Source organism: Phocoena phocoena, chromosome 19, assembly GCF_963924675.1.
Source record: "Phocoena phocoena chromosome 19, mPhoPho1.1, whole genome shotgun sequence".
NCBI classification, from domain to species: domain Eukaryota; kingdom Metazoa; phylum Chordata; class Mammalia; order Artiodactyla; family Phocoenidae; genus Phocoena; species Phocoena phocoena.
Genome location: NC_089237.1, coordinates 45,524,993 through 45,537,709, shown reverse-complemented (window position 1 = coordinate 45,537,709; position 12,717 = coordinate 45,524,993). Strand labels below are relative to the sequence as shown.

The window sequence follows — 12,717 nt, the reverse complement described above, 5'->3', positions numbered from 1 at the left end:
AACAGTTATAAAGAGCATGAATATAATTGTTAATAACAATAGCAATAATGATAACCACTCTACATTTGAGTGTTTACTATATGCCAGCTCTGTTCTATGACCTTTATGCGTATTAACATTTAATCTTTACAAAAACTTTTTGAGGTAGGTGTTGCTATTTCACCCATTTTACAGATGTGAAAAGTAAAGCACAGAGAGGTGAAGATTTTTGACAGAATGAACATGAAGAATACTCAAGATCTTAAAGTTATAAAGGATAGTCACACCAAAGCATTGTTAAGGGCTTACTATTCTAACTGTACTCCCTGTATCACAAAGGTGACAAGAAGGGTCTGGATCAAAATGGTAGAGTAGAAAGAGCCTGAGCTCAACTCCTCACATAGGCACACTAAAATTACAACTACTTACAGACCAACTACCTCTGAGAACAACCTGAAGAATAACAGAAAAGATTTCCCACAGCTAAAGACATAAGGAAGGAGCCACAACAAAATGGGGTGGGTGGGTGGAGATGCAGTCTAGTCAGGGCCCACACCCCTGATGCAATGATGCACAAGCAGGAGGAATATCACAATTGTGACGGTCATCCCTGAGGAGCAAGGAGTCCAAGACCAACACTGAGCTCCCTAGACCAGGGTCCTAAATTAGGAAGACAAGCCTCCAAAATGTCTGGCTTAAAAGCCAGTGGGGCTTATGTTCAGGAGTACCAGAGAGCTGTAGGAAACCAAGACTCTGCTCATAAGGGTACATGCAGAAATACACTTGCTCCAAGTCCCAGCACAGAGGCAACAGTTTGAAAGGCACCTGAATCAGACACACTTGCTGATATTGGATAGCCTCTGGGAGAGGCAGGAGGCAGCTGGGACTCCCCCTGGGGACTGAGATTCTGGCAGCAGCCCCTTTTTGTGATCTCATTCTATCATGCTGACACCAGCATTGACAGGCACCATTTTGGAATCCTCTTTCGAGCCTATTAGAGCCAGGGGCCTGCCTCACCCACCAGCATGCCCACAGTGGTCAAACAATGCTGAGCATCACACTCAAACATGCCCAGGCCTGCCCTGACCATCAATGTGCCCAAGCAGTTGGCCCTGCCACAACAGAAAGGCACAAGCAGCCCTCACAGGGAACACCCCTGAAGTGTCTGCCTTGAGGGGAGCAAGCTGCTGGGCCCATAGGACATCTCCAACATAAAGTCACTTCTCCAAGATCGGAAGACATAACAGACCTATTTAATACAAAGAAAATCAACACAGAAAATTAGGCAAAATGAAGAGACAGAGGAATGTGTTCCAAATGACAAAACCTCAGAAAAAGACCTAAATGAAATGGAGATAAGCAATCTACCTGATAAAGAGTTAAAGGTAATGATCATAAAGATGCTCACTGAACACAGGAGAAGAATGGATGAACACACTGAAAACTTCAACAAATAGTTAGAAAATATAAAAAAGATCAATTAGGGCTAAAGAATACAATAACTAAAATGAAAAATAGGACTTCCCTGGTGGTGCAGTGGTTAAGAATCTGCCTGCCAATGCAGGGGACATGAGTTCGATCCCTGGTCTGGGAAGATCTCACATACCAAGAAGCAACTAAGCCTGTGCTCCACAACTACTGAGTCTGAGCTCTAGAGCTCGCATGCTGCAACTACTGAGCTGCGTGCTGCAACTACTGAAGCCTGCGCACCTAGAGCCTGTGCTCTGCAACAAGAGAAGCCACTGCAATGAGAAGCTTGTGCACCGTGACAAAGAGTAGTCCCCGCTCGCCACAACTAGAGGAAGCCCGTGTGCAGCAACGAAGACCCAATGCAGCCAAAAATAAATAAAATTTAAAATAAATAAATAAATAGAAAGGGACACATGAACTTTTTTAAAAAAATAAAATGAAAGATACACTAGAAGGAATCAACAGTAGATTTGATGATACAGAATAATGGATCAGTGATCTGGAAGACAGAGTAGTAAAAATTACCCAAGCTGAACAGGAAAAAAAAAAAATGAGGATACTTTAAGTGACTTCTGGGACAACATCAAGCATATTAACATTTGTGTTATAGGGTCCCAGAAGGAGAAGAAAGATAAAAAAGAGAAGAGAACTTATATGAAGAAATAGTAGCTGAAAACTTCCCTAACCCAGGGAAGGAAACAGACATCCAGTTTCAGGAAACACAGAGAGTCCCAAACAAGATGAACACAAAGAGGTACACACCAAGACACATATTTAAAATGTCAAAAATTAAATATAAAGAGACTCATAAAAGTATCAAGAGGAAAAACAACTAGTTACATATAAGGAAACTCCCATAAGACTATCAGCTAACTTTTCAGCAGAAGCTTAGCAGGCCACAAGGGAATGGCATGATATACTCAAAGTGCTGAAAACAAAAAATACAACCAAGAATACTCTACGCAGTAAGGTTATCATTCAGAATTGAAGGAGAGATAAAGAGTTTGACAGACAAACAAAAGCTAAAGGAGTTCACCCCAATAAACCAGCTCTTCAAGAAATGTTAAAGGGACTTCTCCAAGCAGAAAAGGCCACAACTAGAAGTAAGAAAATGAATAAAGAAAAAAATCTCAATGGCAAAGACAAACATATAGTAAAAGGTAGTGGATCAACCACTTATAACTCTAGTAGAAAGGTTAAAAGACAAAAGTAGTAAAATCATCTGTATCTACAATAAATAGTTATGGGATACACAAAATAAAAAGATATAAAATATGTATCAAAACATAAAACGTGGTGTAGGGGTGGGGGGGGGGTAAAAATGTAGGGCTTTTAGAATCCCTTCAAACTTAAGAGATCATCATAAAATAGACAGCTATATACAAAGGTCATTATACATGAACCTCAAGGTAACCACAAACCAAAAACTGGTAAGAGATACACAAAAAATAAAGAGAAAGGAATCCAGACATAACACTAAAAATAGTCATCAAATCACAAGGGAAGAGAGACAAGAGAAGGAAGGAACAAAGAACAACTAAAAAACTCAGAAAAACAATTAACAAAATGGCAATAAGTATATACCTATCAATTATTACTTTAAATGTAAATGGACTAAATGCTCCAATCAAAAGACACAGGATGGCTGAATGGATAAAAAAGTAAGACCCATATAAGAGACTCACTTCAAATCTAAAGACACACACAGACTGAAAGTAAAGAGATGGAAAAAGATATTCCACTCAAATGGAAATGAAAAGAAAGCTGAGGGAGGAATACTTATATCAGACAAAATAAACTTTACAACAAAGACTGAAACAAGAGACAGAAAAGGGAATGTTGTAATGATAAAGGGATCAAGCCAACAAGAGCACATGACACTTGTACATATCTGTGTGTCTGACACAGGAGAACTTAAATACATATAGAGAGCAAATATTAACAGACATACAAAGAGAAAGACAGAACACAACAGTAGTAGGGAACTTTAACACATTTTCATAAATAGACAGATCATCCAAACAGAAAAATCAATAAGGAAATACTGGCCTTAAACAACACATTAGACCAGCTTGACTTAATAAATATATACAGAATAGTCCATCCCAAAACAGCAGAATATACATTCTTTTCAAATGCACATAGAACATTCTCCAAAATAGATGACATGCTAGGCCACAAAACAAGTCTCAATAAATTTAAGAAAACTGAAATCATATTAAGCATTCTTTTCTGATCACAATAATTAGAAATCAATTACAATAAGAAAAATGGGAAAAACACAACCATGTGGAGGCTAAACAACATGCAACTAAACAACCAATGGGTCAATGAAGAAATCAAAGGGGAAATAAATAAATACCTTGACACAAATACAAAAGAGACGGCCCAAATAAATAAAATCAGAAATGAAAGAGAAGTTACAAACGACACCACAGAAATACAAAGGATCATAAGAGATTACCATGAAAAATTCTATGCCAACAAATTGGACAACCTAGCAGAAATGGATAAATTCCTAGAAACATACAATCTTCCAAGACTGAATCAGGAAGAAATGGAAAATACGAACAGACTGATTACCAATAATAAAATTGAATCAGTAATCAAAAAACTCCCAACAAACAAAAGTCCAGGGCCAGACAGCTTCACAGCTGAATTCTACCATTTAAAAAAGAGTTAATACTTATCCTCCTCCTCCTGAAGAGGAAGAATCACTACAAATTTTGTTCTACAAGGCCAGCATTACCCTGGTACCAAAACCAGACTAAGACACTACAGAAAAAGAATATATCCCTGATGTACACAGATGCAAAAATCTTCATTTGTTACAACTGATGAACCTACATCAACACATCATTACCACCCAAAGTCCGTAGTTTACATTAGGGTTCATTCTCGGTGTTGTATATGCTATGAGTTTTGACAAATGTATAATGACATGTTTCCCCATTATAGTATCATACACAGTGGTTTCACTGCCCTAAAAATCCTCTATGCTCCACCTATCCATCCCAACCTCCTCCCTAACCCCTGGCAACCACTGATCTTTTTACTATCTCCATATCCTTTTGCCTTTTCCAGAGTGTCATATAGTTGGAGTCATATAGTTGGAATCATATAGTATGTAGCCTTTCCAGATTGGTTTCTTTCATTTAGTAATAGGAATTCAAGGTTGCTCTGTGTCCTTTTTTTTCTGGGCTGTGCAGCTTGTGGGATCTTAGCTCCCTAACCAGGCATCGAAACTGGGCTCCCTGCAGTGGAAGTGCGGAGTCCTAACCACTGGACTGCCAGGGAATTCCCTCCTCCATGTCTTTTCATGGCTTGATAGCTCATTTCCTTTTAGTGCTGAATAATATGCCTTTGTCTGATGTACCACAGTTTATTTCACCCATTCACCTACTGAAGGACATCTTGGTTGCTTCCAAGTTTTGACAATTATGTAAAGTTTACTATAAACATCTATGTGCAGGTTTTTGTGAGAACGTAAGTTTTCAACTCCTTTGGTTAAATACCAAGGAGCAAAATTGCTGGGTTGTATGATTAGAGTATGTTTAGTTTTGTAAGAAACCACCAGACTATCTTCCAAAATGGCTGTACCATTTTGCATTCCCACCAATAATGAATGAGAGTTCCTGTTGTTCTACATCTTCACAAGCATTTGCTGTTGTCAGGGTTCTGGATTTTAGCCTTTCTGATAGGTGTGTAGTGGTAACTTGTTTTAATTTGCATTTCCCTAATGACATATAACGTGGAGCATATTTTCATGTTTATTTGCCATCTGTCTATCTTTGTTGGTGAGATGTCTGTTAAGGTCTTTGGCCCATTTTTTAATGCAGTTGTTGTTTTCTTAGTATTGAGTCTTAAGAGTTTTTTATGTATTTTGGATAACAGTCCTTTATCAGATGTGATTGCCTTCTTTTTTAGGCTGAATAATATTCCTTTGTATGTATATACCAAATTTTCTTTATCCATTCATTTGTCAATGAATATTTAGGTTGCTTCTTGGCCATTGTGACTAACACTGCAATGAACATGGGTGTACAAATATCTTTTCAAGATCTTGTTTTCAATTCTGTTGTATTTACACCCGGAAGTGGGATTGTTGAATCATATGGTAATTCTATTTTAAACTTTTTGAGGAAGCTCCATACTGTTTTCTATAGCAACTGCACTATTTTATATTCCTACCAACTGTGCAAACTCCACATCCCCAACAACACCTGCTATTTTGGTATTTTTGATAGTGGTCATCCTCAGAGGTATAAGGTGATATCTCATTGTGGTTTTGATTTGTTTTTCCCTGATCATTAATGATATTAAGCATCTTTTCATATGTCTGTTGGCCGTTTATATGTTTTTTGAAGAAATGTCTATTCAAGTCCTTTGCCCGTTTATTAATCAGATTACTTGTTGAGTTGTAGGAGTTCTTTATATATTCTGAATATTAACCCCTTATCTGATATATGGTTTGCAAATATTTTCAGTAGGCTGCCTTTTCACTCTGTTGATTGTCTCCCTTGCTGCACAGAACACTGAAGGGTTTTGAGCAGAGGTGTGATATAATCTGAACAGCCTTTTTTAAAGATCATTCTGACTGCTGAGTGAAAAATGACTATAGGGAAACGAAAAGGAAAGCAGGAAGATGAATTAGAAGAGAATAATGGATTTGACTAGGTTGCTGGTAATGGAGATAAAGCAGAGAGATTTGGATGTAGAAAGGACTTGTTTAAAAGGAATCAAGGATGATGTCTAGATTTTTGGCTTGAGAAACTAGGGAGACAGTGTTATTAGTGTCATTAACTGAGAGGATGAAGGAGAACAAAGGAAACAGATATGGCATGCCTAAGGCTCTGTCTTTGATCCTCTTCTCTTTCTTCACTTATGCCCTTGGTGTCTCATGCAGCCCCATGGGGTTTAAATATTATCTACCGGCTGACAACTCTCAAATTTCTATGTCCAGCCTACACCTCTTTCCCAGAATCCAGACTTGTCCATCCAATTGCCTATTCAATATCTCTACTTGGATATCACAAACCTAACATATTCTCATCTTCCCTAAACCAGTCTCTCCCATGATGGTCAATGGCACTAGAAGAATTTAGTTGCTCAGGCCCAAAGCTCTGGAGTCACATCCCACATCTAAAGCATCAGGAAATCGTGCTAGTTCTAACTTCAAAATATATCCAGAATCCCAAGATTTCTCCTCACCTCTACTGCTGCTGCCCTGATACAAGCCACAATTGTTTCTCCACCTGGATTTCTGCAATCACTCTTAATAGGTCTCCATGTCCCTGCCCTAGCCGTTCTATGTTCTTTTCTCAACAGAGATGCCAGAGAAATTCTGCTAAAATGTAAGTTGGATGTTATTCCCCTATACGATGACTCTCTATTTCACTCAGACTAAGAGCCAAAGCCTAAGCCTCTGCATGATTTGTCCACCACCACTCCCCTTCCCTCTCTAACCTTTTTTTTTTTTTTTAACATCTTTATTGTGGTACAATTGCTTTACAATGGTGTGTTAGTTTCTGCTCTATGACAAAGTGAATCAGTTACATATATACATATGTTCCCATATGTCCTCCCTCTTGCGTCTCCCTCCCTCCCACTCTCCCTATCCCACCCCTCCAGGCTGTCACAAAGCACCGAGCTAATATCCCTGTGCCATGCGGCTGCTTTTATACTCTCCCCATCACAGGCTGTGCACCAGCTACACTGGCCTCCCCGCTGTTCACCGGATACACTAGGTACCTCCTGACTTTGGGTCTTTGTTCTAGCTGTTTCCTTTGCCTGGTATGCTCTTCCCCCACATATCTCTACTTGACTAACTCCTTCCCCTCACCTTCAGCTCTTTGCTCCAGTTTCAACTTGACAATTAGGCTCACCTTGATCTCCCCACTTAAAGTTGCTACTTACTTCTCCCCATCGCTGTCCCCAAGCCCATCTCACCAGCACTCTCACCCTTTTCTACTTTTTTCTTTTTTTTCTACAGTACCTAACAATTTACCTATTATGTTTCTTATTTACTGCCTGCTCCTCCTTGCTAGATTATAAGCAACACAAGGGCAGAATATTTGTTATGCTCATTGATGGATATTCCAAGCACAAGAACAGTACCAGGCACATCGTATTCCTTCAGTAAATATTTGTTGAAGGAATGAAAGTAAGTAGGCTGGATCAGTGGGAAGTTAAGACTTCTGTTTTGAATGCATTAAATTTGAGATTCCCATTGACCATCCACGTGGAGATGTCAAATAGACTTTGTCTTCGTAAAATATATGTGCAGGTTTACCACTACCACAAGCCCAGTAACTTTGTCTTAACCTTTTTTCTTAGAAGGCAAGCTATCCATCTTTTGGTTTTCTCTTATCTTCCAGCATCTTGGCACTTACTTTGGGTCTGGAAGAAAAATGGTGAGATGCTGATTTTCACATCCCTACCAGTCATATTTCGTCATTAAGTGACGTAAGTCACCTTCAGTCATTGTTGACCTCTGATCATCTTTGGTAACTCTGACTCACATGTACACATGTGAACATACATATGTTATTCATTGTATATCATATTTATTAATCTCCAATATTTACTACTGTATTGGTCACAGTACAATGGTCATTGTAAATCATTAAACTAAGATTATAGGGATTTATAAATAGGAGACATATTTCCATTCAGAGTTTAGAGTCTTGGTGAGGAAAAGAAACACAGAACACATACAAATAATTTCAGAGCAATACAAATGTGAACTAATCTATTTTTCTGCATATATAAAAGTTAATAGAAAAAAAAATCTTCCCATCTACGGAAAAAAAAAACTCAATAGCTGAATTAAATTGCAAACACAGTCAACTCACGCTTTAACTATGCCAGAATGCAGTGAAGTAGACTACTTATAATACTATAATCACCAGGCTTGAGTCCTAGCATTCTTTTGTCTACCCCTTAATTGTCTTACTTCAGCAGTAATTTAAGAAATACTAGCTAACAGCAACAAGAAGACAAAGCTTACAGTCATATTTTAGAGTGTTATCTAATCATCTTTTTAGATGTAACTTTAATAGGACTGTAACTAGCCAGCTCCAATGAATAACACATACAAACATATGCCCAGGGTAAGGGGCGGGGAGGAAGGACAGAAGTCTTTTTAAAATAAGACCTAATTCTCAGAGAAGAAACTACATTCAGTGGCCTCTGGTCCTACAGATCACATTTTATATAAATAGTGATTTTGTAGCATATAACTTATGAACAATCTAAAACTAAAGGTCTGGGCTTCCCTGGTGGCACAGTGGTTGAGAGTCTGCCTGCCAATGCAGGGGACACGGGTTCGTGCCCCGGTCCGGGAAGATCCCACATGCCGCGGAGCGGCTGGGCCCGTGAGCCGTGGCCGCTGAGCCTGCGTGTCCGGAGCCTGTGCTCCGCAACGGCAGAGGCCACAACAGTGAGAGGCCCACGTACCGCGAAAAAAAAAAAAAAACAACTTTTAAAAATCATCTAAAAAACTGGAAACAAATGGGATATTAACTGAGTTATGAATAATTTAAGATTTTTTTTCAAGATGCCACAAATAGGCATTATTTGCCATCTGTATTAAACTTCACATTATTTTTCCAATACTAAATGTCAAAGACTGTATAATAAGTAATCTTAGCTAAGTAGCTGGTCCAGATCCGTTGTCTTGATTTTTTCCTTAACAGAAAACCTGCTTATGCAAAGCTAGAGCTAGAGTTCACTGTCACAGAGAACACTGATCTGCAGATAGGCCTGACATTTCTGACAGCTGCAGCTACTACCAGATTCAGTTTATTTTTTTAAGCTGACATGTTATGTGGCTCAACATAGACTAAAGGATAAAATGTCTGATTTCAGAACATTATCCAGTCAAAGAAAATTTTAATTTTGGGAATGAAATATTCACCATAGGCATATCTCAAAGCAATATAGCACTTTATTAACAGTATAAAGGATCTGCTATTTATCCTACTCATTAACAATCATAAATAATCAAGCCTCTAAAATCCATTAGTCTCTTACTGGGCTATCTAAACCAATGACCTTCAAACTTTTTTATTCATAGGAAAATAATCTTGAAAAATTATGCAATATTTCACACATTTTAAAGTTGGTACCTAAAAGTTTTGATTTTAAATTTAAATAGTAACAATGTAATTTCTTGCATAATGTAAATTTTTATTTTTTAAATAAAGCCTTTACATTGTTATTTTAGGTGGATTCAAATAAATAAAAATACTACAGAAATTTGATTCCTAGAATCATCTTTTAAAACTTGCATGAACACTCTTCTTCAACAGGAGGGATTTTATAGCTTTCTTTTGTAAAAGAAACTTGAACTTTTATTTCCATTCCACTTGCTCCACAGATTGTTATTCAAATGGGACATACTTTTTTTTTTTAATAGATCTTTATTGGAGTATAATTGCTTTGCAATGCTGTGTTAGTTTCTGTAGCACAACAAAGCGAATCAGCCATATGAATACACGTGTCCCCATATCCCCTCCCTCTTAAGCCTCCCTCCCATCCTCCCTATCCCACCCCTCTAGGTCATTGCAAAGCACCAAGCCGATCTCCCCGTGCTATGCTGCTGCTTCAAATGGGATATACTTTTACGCCTGAAAGTCCTTCATTGATCATCCTATAATACTTCAATCTATAGTAATATGTATGTATGCATATTTAAATTTCTCTTAATTTCCAATGACATTAATGCCCTATTAAATTTTTGTCTTCTAGATTGAATTATTGGGACTTCTCTAGCAGTCCAGTGGTTAAGACTTCGCCTTCCAATGCAGTGGGTATACCTGGTCGGGGAGCTAACTAAGATCTCACATGCCCTGAGGCCAAAAAACCAAAACATAAAACAGAATCAATACTGTAACAAGTTCAATACAGACTTTAAAAATGGTCCACATCAAAAAAAATCTTTATAGATTGAAGCATGACAATAACTACTGGTATACAATTTATCAATAAAGGCATAGTTTTATTATCAATTTCAATAAGTAATAAACCTAACAGGTAATAATTACTGAAAATATATCTTTTCATGAGACATTTCAGTGATACTTTTATGATACCATTAATCACCAAATTGTCCCTTTTGTTTTTGGTGCACTTTGTAAAACTCTGAGTTAACATATCATAGTGTGATTCAGATGGATAGAAAAAAATAGGCCTATCTTCAGTCAAGTGGAAGAAGAGGATATGAGATTGAACCTCAGCAGCCAGTATCTTTCTCAGGCATGGAAGATCTGGAAATTTATTTCCTTAAAGTTATCCAAACTAACTGGTCTCTTCCTCCTCCCCATACACACCCAGCTTGAAAACCACTGATTTAGACTATTTCCTCTACTCCCAAGGGAAACTGGCAAAAAAAGACGAAAGGTATATATTTTGTTTTTAAGCCTACCTACCAATCTAATTTTTCTATACTCAGAAAATATTGAATGCAATGTATTGTGAAAGCTATGATGTTTTCATTCCTTTACCAATATTAAAGAATAAGACTAAAAGTGTAATCACTAGAAATCTGTCCAGCACTACAACAAATTGTGATCAATACTAATTGTTATGGGTGGCTAAATCTTCTGATCAAAGAATCTATTCGTACCCATTCAACTCCTTCAATCCATGTGTCTCACAACTAATCTTCGTATGCCTGAAGATACTCAATTCATCTTTATCATGGAACCAATCCCTATTACTGTTTTCACTAGAGAGATCTAGCTTTAAGGAGGTGGAGGGTATTTAAATAAATTCAACCATTCATTCAAAGATGGTGCACTAACAACTCACTCTTATGCTTCATGCAGAAAGCCAATGGAAAAAAAATATAACCAATGCTACAATGTTAAGACTTGAACATAGCAAGTTTTTTTTTTAACTTGCCTCAGTAGGCCAACTATAAAGTATCAAACTGTATGACACAAGAAGCCCATAAACCTTTTATAGAAAAAAAATGCAATGTATTTTTTTCATTAGGAAAAGCATTTTAGCATGCAGGAATATAGATAGGCAATTTCTATTCTATATTTAAATTTGGAGCTTCTTGTTATTTCTTTAATAAAACTAGTTCAAGCTGGGATGAAGTGAGAGAGTGGCATGGACATATATATACTACCAAATGTAAAATAGATAGCTAGTGAGAAGCAGCTGCATAGCACAGGGAGATCAGCTCGGTGCTCTGTGACCACCTAGAGGGGTGGGATAGGGAGGGTGGGAAGGAGACGCAAGAGGGAGGAGATATGGGGATATATGTATATGTATAGCTGATTCACTTTGTCATACAGCAGAAACTAACACACCACTGTAAAGCAATTATACTCCAATAAAGATGTTTAAAAAAAAAGAATATGGTAGAATAAAATTAAAAAAAAAAAAACTACTTCAAGGGATAGTGAAAAGTTCTCACAACTTTGACTTTTGTGAACAATTTATTTATAAATAAGTGGGTTATTAAATGATAATTTTGCACTCCTTGAGATATTTTTAAAAGCTAATGAGTATGATGGTCATAAAAAATTTTAAGTGGAATATCTGCATTAAATGAATGGAAAAAACAGAGATTGCCCTTGAAAGAATTTTTCCCATATTCCTGGTCTTTAAATTCAAGTTTGCTTTCACCAAATCTTAACTGAACTTGGTCTTCATATTCTGAACAACTTATCTTATGAAAATCTATTTCCTTCACCACTCCCACTGAATATACATTTGCTAATGATATGATTCTACAAAGTTAAAACTACATTACACAGTCCTGTATCTGTTTTCAGTTTTGTCTAACTTGGTCAACACTCTCTCTCAGGCAGGTCTTTGAACTGTATTTTCCTTTGGTTTTTTTGTTGTTGCTGTTGTTTTTAAGTACTTTCCTATTTTCTACCACCTGTATTTAAAAAAAAAAAAAAAAAAAGCACATCTAATTTTTAGACTTTGGATCTGAAGATTTAGGGGCCATATCCTAAAACAGTGTTTGGTTCTCAACCTTGATGAAAGTCTACCATTACATTACAAAATATACAAGCACACTGCTCCTAAAGGTTAGATTTTTATATGAGGCTATACTTCAGTTTACTAAAACAAACAAACTTATGACTCAAGCAGAAGAAAAAATTCTGTTTATCATTTTAAGTTTTTGCTTTCCTTTTAAATGAGGTGGCACTCAGATAAAAGAGAGAGAGAAAGGAAGAAAGATTCAAGTAGCTCCTTAATGTACAAGATCAGATAAAACCAAAAGCCCTTTATTAATGCACA

At 37.1% G+C, this 12,717-nt stretch overlaps 1 protein-coding gene across 1 annotated transcript in view; it reads right to left on the bottom strand.

Moving 5' to 3' along the window:
- The window catches only part of CPD (carboxypeptidase D), a 63,344-nt gene that overhangs the window by 38,531 nt on the left and 12,096 nt on the right, over window positions 1-12,717 (bottom strand). The window lies entirely within an intron of this gene.